Source organism: Bos mutus, chromosome 19, assembly GCF_027580195.1.
Source record: "Bos mutus isolate GX-2022 chromosome 19, NWIPB_WYAK_1.1, whole genome shotgun sequence".
Classification (NCBI taxonomy): domain Eukaryota; kingdom Metazoa; phylum Chordata; class Mammalia; order Artiodactyla; family Bovidae; genus Bos; species Bos mutus.
This window is the reverse complement of record NC_091635.1, coordinates 48,156,785-48,165,745: the sequence shown is the minus strand read 5'-3', so window position 1 is coordinate 48,165,745 and position 8,961 is coordinate 48,156,785.

The window sequence follows — 8,961 nt, the reverse complement described above, 5'->3', positions numbered from 1 at the left end:
TAGGTACTGAGAGCCCTTAAAGGATGTCAAATCACTGATATAAACAGTGTTTTAATTTGAAAAGGTCATGCTAGCAGCAACATGGAAGGGAGGCAAGTCGAGTCAGGGAGATCAGAACATCGCAGTAATAGTTAAGTGAGGGAAGAATGCTGTAGCAAAAGGGAGGAGGAGAAAGCAGATCAAAAAGATGTGAAGGTTGTGATGTTGATCGTACTCCCTTAATGATTGAATGTAGGAAGACAGGGAGAGAGAAGCAGCTCCCAGGTCTCAAACTTTGGTGACTCGGTGAGGGGAGCTCTGTTTATGGGGATGGGAAATATTGGAGGGCTAGGATAGTGTAAGAGCAATATGCTGCTGCTGCTGCTAAGTCACTTCAGTCGTGTCCAACTCTGTGCGACCCTATAGATGGCAGCCCACCAGGCTCCCCCGTCCCTGGGATTCTCCAGGCAAGAACATTGGAGTAGGTTGCCATTTCCTTCTCCAATGCATGAAAGTGAAAAGTGAAAGTCAAGTCGCTCAGTCATGTCCGACTCTTCGCGACCCCATGGACTGCAGCCTACCAGGCTCCTCCATCCATGGGATTTTCCAGGCAAGAGTACTGGGGTGGGGTGCCATTGCCTATAAGGTTTAATTTTAGAAATTTTAATTATATTTAATTATTTTATTGCTTTACAATGTTGTGTTAGTTTCTGCTGTACAATGAAGTGAATCAGCTATATGTACACATATATCCCCTCCCTCTCGGACCTCCCTGCCCCTATCCCATGCATCTAAGTCATCAAAGAGCACCGAGCTGAGCTCCCTGGACTATACAGCAGCTTACATAGCTTAAATAGGTGGTAGTATATAGAGTAAAGTTTAATTTAAAAAAAAAAACTTGTAGGGCTTCCCTGGGGGCTCGGTGGTAGAAAATCTGCCTGCCAAAGCATGAGACACAGATTTGATTCCCGATCTGGGAAGATCTCAGATGCTGCAGAGCATTTAAGCCCATGTGCCACAACTATCGAGCCCATGTGCTAAAGCTACTGAAACCCGTGTGCCCAAGAACCTTGCAATAAGAAGCCGCAATGAGAGGAAGCGGTGCAATGAGAAGCCTGCAAGCAAAGGCACTGCAATGAGAAGCCTGTGTATAGCAACTAGTAATTCCACTTGTCACAACTAGAGAAATAAAATAAAATTTAATTTTAGTTTTTATTTTTGGCTGTGCTGGGTCTTTGTTGCTGTGCCCGGGGTTTCTTTAGTTGTAGAGAGTCAGGGCGACCCTCTGGTTGTTGTGCTCGGGCTTCTCGTTGCAATGGCTCCTCTTGATGCAGAGCATGGACTCTAGGCACACGGGCTTAAATAGTTCTGGTGCGTGAGCTTAGTTGCCTTGAGGCACATGGAATCTTCCTGGACCAGGGACCAAATCTGTGTCTCCTTCATTGGCAGGCTGACTTCTATCCACTGTACCACCAGAGAAGTCCTAAAGTTTAGAGAACAATTGAGTTTGAGATTTCTGTGAAACACCTAAGTGGGGTTTCTAATGATCATTTGGAAATAGGAATTACTAGTTCTTTGCAAAGGGAGCTAGAAACTTCTAGATCACAGCTTCAGGGTCTTATAGGTAACAAACCTGCAGCCGTTCACACTTAGACAAAAATCTCATTTTCCCGGGGGCTAATTTTTCAATATCAAATTCTCAAGACTGACCAATACTCTAGTCCTTTAGAAATCCAAATCAAGGGCTCAAGAAATCCAGATTCATACACTTTTTGTACATTTCTGTTTTGCCATCGAGTTGAATGTACAAAATGTTAAGAGTAAAAGTATGGAATGTACTTTTCATGTTTTAATGACAGTAATGTGTGTGCTTAGTCGCTAAGTCGTATCCAACTCTTTGTGATCCCACGGACTGCAGCCCTCCAGGCTCCTCTGTCCATGGGGATTCTCCAGGCAAGAATACTGGAATGGGTTGTCATGCCCTCCTCCAGGGGATCTTCCCGACCCAGGAATCAAACCAGGGTCTCCTGCATTGCAGGCGAATTCTTTACTAGCTGAACTATAGGGGAAGCCCCTTAATGACAGTAAATGCAGTGTAAATATGAGCACTCAGATATGCCTGTAATCAGACCAGAATTCAAGTAGGCTTTGCCAGGGCCAAAGCTGACCTCAAGGTGGCACTCCAGTCTCACTGGAATAAAGGGCTCTGGCATCATCGTATTCACCTCGAAGTGGACAGTCCACACTGAAGTAAAGAGCTGGCATAAATTCTGTGTCCACAGACCCCAAAGTTAAACCTTCTGGGAGAATTTATAGGGAAGGAAGTGTGTTTGTGTGTATGTTTTAATCCACTCTGATCTAAGGCTGGATCAGCACAAAGGGTATAATATGATAGAAGGTCTCCATCCAAAAAAGACATTTCACCAGGGTTCACAACTAACCAAAATAATATCCTCATTATTATGTAATAATAATTAATAATAAGTAGCTACATGTATTGGTGGGCTTCCCTGGAGGCTCAGTTGGTGAAAAATTCATCTGCCAATGCTGGAGACTCAAGAGACACAGGTTTGATCCCTGGGTCAGGAAGATCTCCTAGGGAGGGCATGGCAACCCACTCCAGTATTCTTGCCTGGAGAATCCCATGGACAGAGGAGCCTGGAGGGCTACAGTCCATGGGGTTGCAAAGAGTCAGAAACAACTGAAGCAACCGAGCACTCACACACAGTGAGGACCCCTATTGTGAATTTGAGGCCTCTTCCTGAAACTCTTCACCACCTATAAGAAACAGATATTTAACTCTGTGGGAGAGGGAGAGGGTGGGGAGATTTGGGAGAATAGCATTGAAACATGTATAATATCATGTATGAAACGAGTCGCCAGTCCAGGTTCGATGCACAGTGCTGGATGTTTGGGGCTGGTGCACTGGGACGACCCAGGGGTAGGGTGGGGGAGGGAGGAGGGTTCAGGATGGGGAACTCGGGTATACCTGTGGCGGATTCATTTCGATATTTGGCAAAACTAATACAATATTGTAAAGTTAAAAAAAAAAAAAAGAAACAGATATTTACATAGTCATGAAATATGGCCCATGGTGTATTTATCAATTGTCAATAGCAACTTTACAGTGGCGAAATCTAGCTGGTATGTTGAGACAGTGAAGTATAAATGAGAAAGCAAATGCAATAAAATACCAGTATTTGTGCCATAGAGAGATTCTTTTCCTTTCACAGTGGAAAAAACTAGGGTACCGGACCTGATTGGCCAGCAGTGGAGCAGAGGAGAAATTTCTATCTTTGATCTTCATCTGTGAAAGCCCAAATCCCACAAAAGTTTCCAAATGAAATATTTACCTTTCTAAGGGGTAGAGAATTATTGGTGAATCCTATACTCTATAAAGGAAGACTCCCAAGTGAAAGACACAAGTAATAAAACTCCAGGATAATATTATTGTACTGACCATACACAGCAGAGGTGGGAGTTAGTTGTCCTTACTCCTGCAATGCTTAATCAAGAGTGTCCAATCATATTTATACAGCATTTTTTAAATGCCTTACGGACATCAAAGCCAAAAAGCTTCTCTGCCTCTCTAGGGGTTAATGTGAGCATTTTGTACATCGTCACCCTAATAGAATGACCAATTTGCCTGAGTTGTTTTTTTTTTTTTTTCCCTTTAAAGAGCTGTTATTTTAGTGAGAAGGAAAAGATGTCCAGAGAAGCTTTTTGTTCAACCTGTCGGTGTTTGCATGATTTACAGTATAATTAACCAGCCCTGGAGCACCAGCCGACCAGCTCCTTTCACTATTCATCATGTTTCCAGTGACTTTAGATCATCAGCTCTGCTGGGAGGAAATACCTCCTCCTTAGAGATGTAAAAATATTGTGTCCCTGATCATTCCCACAGGCGGAATGGGACCCATATTTGTATTAGTATTGTTTTTCAGACCTAAGGGATTCCTCCCCTATCCCATTATTTTTGCCCGTCATTACTCTCAGAGCTAAAATGTAATTAAGTAATTACATGCAGAATCTAATAATACTTACGAAGAATTTTGCTATTTGATTGCTTATAGTTACTAGAACATATTTGTTAAGATATGAAAGTCTGTAATTCAAAATCTAAAACAAAACACCTAACAAATGCATAATAAATATCATCACGAAAACTATTTTAAATCTCTATATTCAAACCTTGCTAGGTACCTAAAAAACTTCAAAGGTGTCTACTTTGGGTCCAATAACTCTTCTTCTAAAAAGTTATCCTAAATATACACCTCCAACAATATGAAAATACAAATGCACGAGGTTAATAATTGCAGTACTGTTTGTATTTGCAAAATATGGGACACTGTAAATGCCCATTAGCGGAAAGAAATTGAATAAACTATTGGTACAAACACATAATTGAGCACTATATATCTGTAAGAGAAACTGAAGATGATGTCTATAAACTGACAAGGAATAATTTCAAGGATATACAATTCAGTGAAAAAAAGCGAAGAACAAAAGAGTATCCACAATATGCTGCCTTTCGTGTAAGAAAAAAAGGGAAGTGAGAAAATACACAAGTGACTTTTTTGACCAAAAAGCAAACCAGGAAGGATAAACCAGAAATTAATGAGATTACTGTTACTTACAGGAAGTGGTTGGGAATGAGGTTGAAACGGTGAGTAGAAGACAGAAAGTGATATTTCTCTCGAATATTCCTCTTTGTATAGTTATGTCTTTTGGAGCCATGTTAACGATTCATATATTAGGCAGAACACATACACACAGAAAAAGAGGAAAAGCCTAAAAATGGAATACAAATAAATCAGCCTAGGTTTTAAATGAATGAAAGTGAAAGAAAGTGAAAGTGAAGTCTTTCAGTCATGTCCGACTCTTTGCGACCCTGTGGACTGTAGCCCTCCAGGCTCCTCCGTCCATGGGATTCTCCAGGCAAGAATACTGGAGTGGGTAGCCATTTCCTTCTCCGGGGGATCTTCCCGACGCGGGGATCGAACCCAGGGCTCCCGCATTGCAGGCAGATGCTTTAACCTCTGAGCCACCAGGGAAGCCCTTAAATGAATAACCACATGGAAAAACGTGTATATATGTGGGACAGAGAATTAACTGAACCCAAGGAACTTTAGAATATATATTTGTTTGGCTATATACTCTCAGACTAAAGAAAAAAGGAACTGTAAGTGCATATTAAACTTGGCTTGGTTTTTTGCAATAGTTGGGTTTTTTTTTTTTTTTTTGGTAGCAGTTCTAAAACTACTTTCTATGTATTCTGAGATTGGGTAAATAAATACACATATAAATATATTATGGACAATGAGTTCAAATTTCTCACTGAGAGAAAAGAGCTTTACAAATATGGAAAGAAAGAAGAATAGAATGAATTCTATAGTACTGGATTAGAACTGGACATGACAACCCTTCCAGTGAGAAAGACCAGAAGCAGTGTTACCCTAGGAGCAAATTCTGTTTGCTAATAAAAAGATCCATGACTCCTTGAAAGACTTGCTTTTTCTAGAGCTAGATCTGGGAAAGAATACACACACACACACACATAGAGGAAAAGTCTAAAATGGAATGCAGGCAAATCAACCTAATGGTTTTAAATGAATAATACAGTCACTTGGAAAAGCAGGTGTATGAATATGAGACAGAAAATTAACTGAACCCAAGGAATTTAGAATACATTTTTTTGCTATATGCTCTCAGACTAAAGAAAAAAATGAACTGTAACTAAATACTAAACTGTATGCAGTTTTTGCAATGGTTTGCAAAAAATATATATATATTTTTTGGTAGTAATTCTAAAACTACTTTCAGTGTATTTGAGATTGGGTAAATATTTATGGACAATGAAATTCAAATTTCAAAGAACAAGATGAACCTTGAACTCACTGTATTAAATGAGTAAATTAGGAAATGCTCAAAAAATGGTGGGACATACCAGAATGACAAAAAAAAAACTACACTGAGAGACTTCCCTGGCAGTCCGATGGTTAACTCTAGGCTTCCAATGTAGGGAGCTCAGATTAGATCCCTGGTCAGGGAACCAAAATGCCGCATGCCTCATGGCAAAAGGAAAAAAAGAGCTATACCAAAGAGACTAGTACGAGCCAAATCTGGGACAACGAAACATAAACAATGAAAGCCGGGTATTATAACCCATTGAGTAAAATAAGAATATATCAACATATAGATAAATGAAAAGAGTAAAGAATGTGGAAGAAGATAAAGTGAGTCCCAGTAGAATGCCAGCTAATAAACATAGAAGGAATGATGGAATTTAAAAAATCACACACAGACACAAATAATTGCTTTTTTAATAAATTAAAAAATAATTTATTAAAAAAAATCACATACACAAAAGAAAAAAAAAATCACTATTTGACAGCTGTCACTCTAATAACTGAATGATTGATGGATGGTAAAATGAGTGGGTGAATTTGGATGAGAAACAGGATATTTACATGACAAAGTATGTTCTTACAAGATATTAATTACAAAGAGAAAAGTAGTGAATTTAGAGTGGAGAAATTGTCAGACGCCGTGTTAACAAAATAATCGAAATAAATGATAATGCAAATTAATAAAATAACAATATTTGGGAAATCTTGGTGAGACATTCACAGGAATTTTGAGTACTGTTTTTACAACTTTTCTGTAAGTCTGGGATTATATAAAAAGAAAAGGTTAGGAAAGGTAATTAAAGCACTTTTGAGGTGTTTGCTAGGTTATAGCAGACAAAGGTCATAATCAGTATATAGGAAGTTAGTTCTGCCTGCCTCCTTGGAGACCAGTTTATGGAAAGTCATTGTTGGGGAGTAGGATGTGGCAGGAGGGCAAAAATTTTATTAAATGTTCCCTTGAATGATATTTTAAAAATTCTTTTTGAAATAATATAAACCTGTTGAAAAAGAATTTTTGATAGCAATTAAAAACATGTATATATAGCTGAATCATTTTGTTGTACACCCGAAAATAACAAACCATTGTAAGTCAACTGTACTTCAATAAAAATAAAATAAAATAACAAAATACATAGCTAATTAAAAATGAAGATTTTTTGTACTTAAAATCTAAGCAAAAGAATTCTATAACTTCTACGCAAAATACTGTATAAAAAGAAAAGCACTAAAATTCTAGTAATTAAGTGAAATAAAAATCAACACGATGTTCAAAAAAATAAATAAAATTTAAAACTCTCTACTATGTACCAGAGACAAATTCTTTTTCTAGTCTTTAAATAACTAGATGCAGATTTAAATCCCAGGAAACATACAAATCAAAGAGATTTTAAAGCATTTAGAATGAAGTAATTTCTGTTCTCTTCCCAGATAGTAAATTTAATAGAGATTTCTGATGATGATGGCACTTATAAAGCTTTGATGTTACTGATGCAGAGATACACTCCAAAACTGTTTTTCTCTATCACATAGAGATAAGTCGAAGATCATTGAAAAGAACTGTCCTAGGTAACAAATACTACTACTGCAATGACTTGTTAGACACTGTTCTAAATATTGTTCACATGTTAATAATCCATTTAATGTCACTGCAACCCTGTCTAATAGTGTCTAATAGAGCAGTGGACACTATTATTAGACTCAGTTTACAATTGAGAAAATCAAGTTTCTCAAACTTCCTTGATTAACTGTGCTGTTAGTGTCTCAGTAGTTTTTTCATGGCAACTCAGGCCAATACCTAGTAATTCCATTAACAGAGTTGTTAGGGCCAAATATCTTAACATCTTCCCTTGAAAACAAGGGCTTCCCTTGTGGCTCACCCTGTAAATAATCTGCCTGCAAAGTGGGAGACCTGGGTTTGATCCCTGGGTTGGGAAGATCCCCTGGAGAAGGGAAAGGCTACCCACTCCAGTATGCTGGCCTGGAGAATTCCATGAACTGTATAGTCCATGGGGTTGCAAATAGTCAGACTCAACTGAGCAACTCACTATCCACTATCACTATCTTCACATCTCTCTGTGATTTCACAACTTAGTAGCCATTAAAATACATGTAAACTGAAAGAGAAAATATATTCTTATTTTATTGTTAAATAATCATCAGTTCAGTTCAGTCCCTTAGTCGTGTCTGACGACTCTTTGTGACTCCTTGGACTGCAGCACGCCAAGCTTCCCTGTCCATCACCCGCTTCCGGAGCTTACTCAAACTCATGTCCATTGCTAATGGGATGGATGAGCCTGTTGAGTGCTGTGTGTGTATCTGTGTGTGTGGGTGTGTTCAGTCACTCAGTCATGTCCAACTCTGCAACCCCATGGACTGTAGCCCACCAGGCTCTTCTTCTAGGCAAGAATACTGGAGTGAGTTGCCATGCCCTACTCCAAGGGATCTTCCTGACCTAGGGATTGAACCCACACCTCTTGCGTCTCCTGCATTGGCAGGTGGATTCTGTCCAGCTTTGAAAACTTTGAGCTCAGATCAGACACTGACACACTCATTTCCTGTTCCACACTGATATTAATGCAGTACTTGCTTTTCATCACAACTGCAGAAAATCCAACTCTTCAAAGACATGGCATCACTGGCACTTCCCTGGTGATCCAATAGTTAAGACTCTTCAGTCCCACAGGCAGGGGGCCTGAGGTTGCATCCCTGGTTGGGGAACTAAGATCCCAGATTTCACATGTTGTAACTTCCAAGCCCACACACCACAACTAGAGAAGCCTGTGGTCATCGAAGACCCAGCACAGCCAAAAACAAATAAACAAAATTATAAACAAAGAAAAGACATGACATTATCTAAAGGATAATAGTCTAATGCTGGAACCATGATCTATCTTGGTGTACTAGAAGTTCACGTGGTTTCAAACAGATGTTGAGTATCACTGTGTTGCCCTTGAAACTTTAAAATATTCTATGTTGCCCCATTAACTTGCTGCTGTGGCGCTCTACAGTGCCTTGGGGCACAGTTTGAGAACTGTGGATCTAACACAGAATTATGACTCAGTCTTGCAGACAA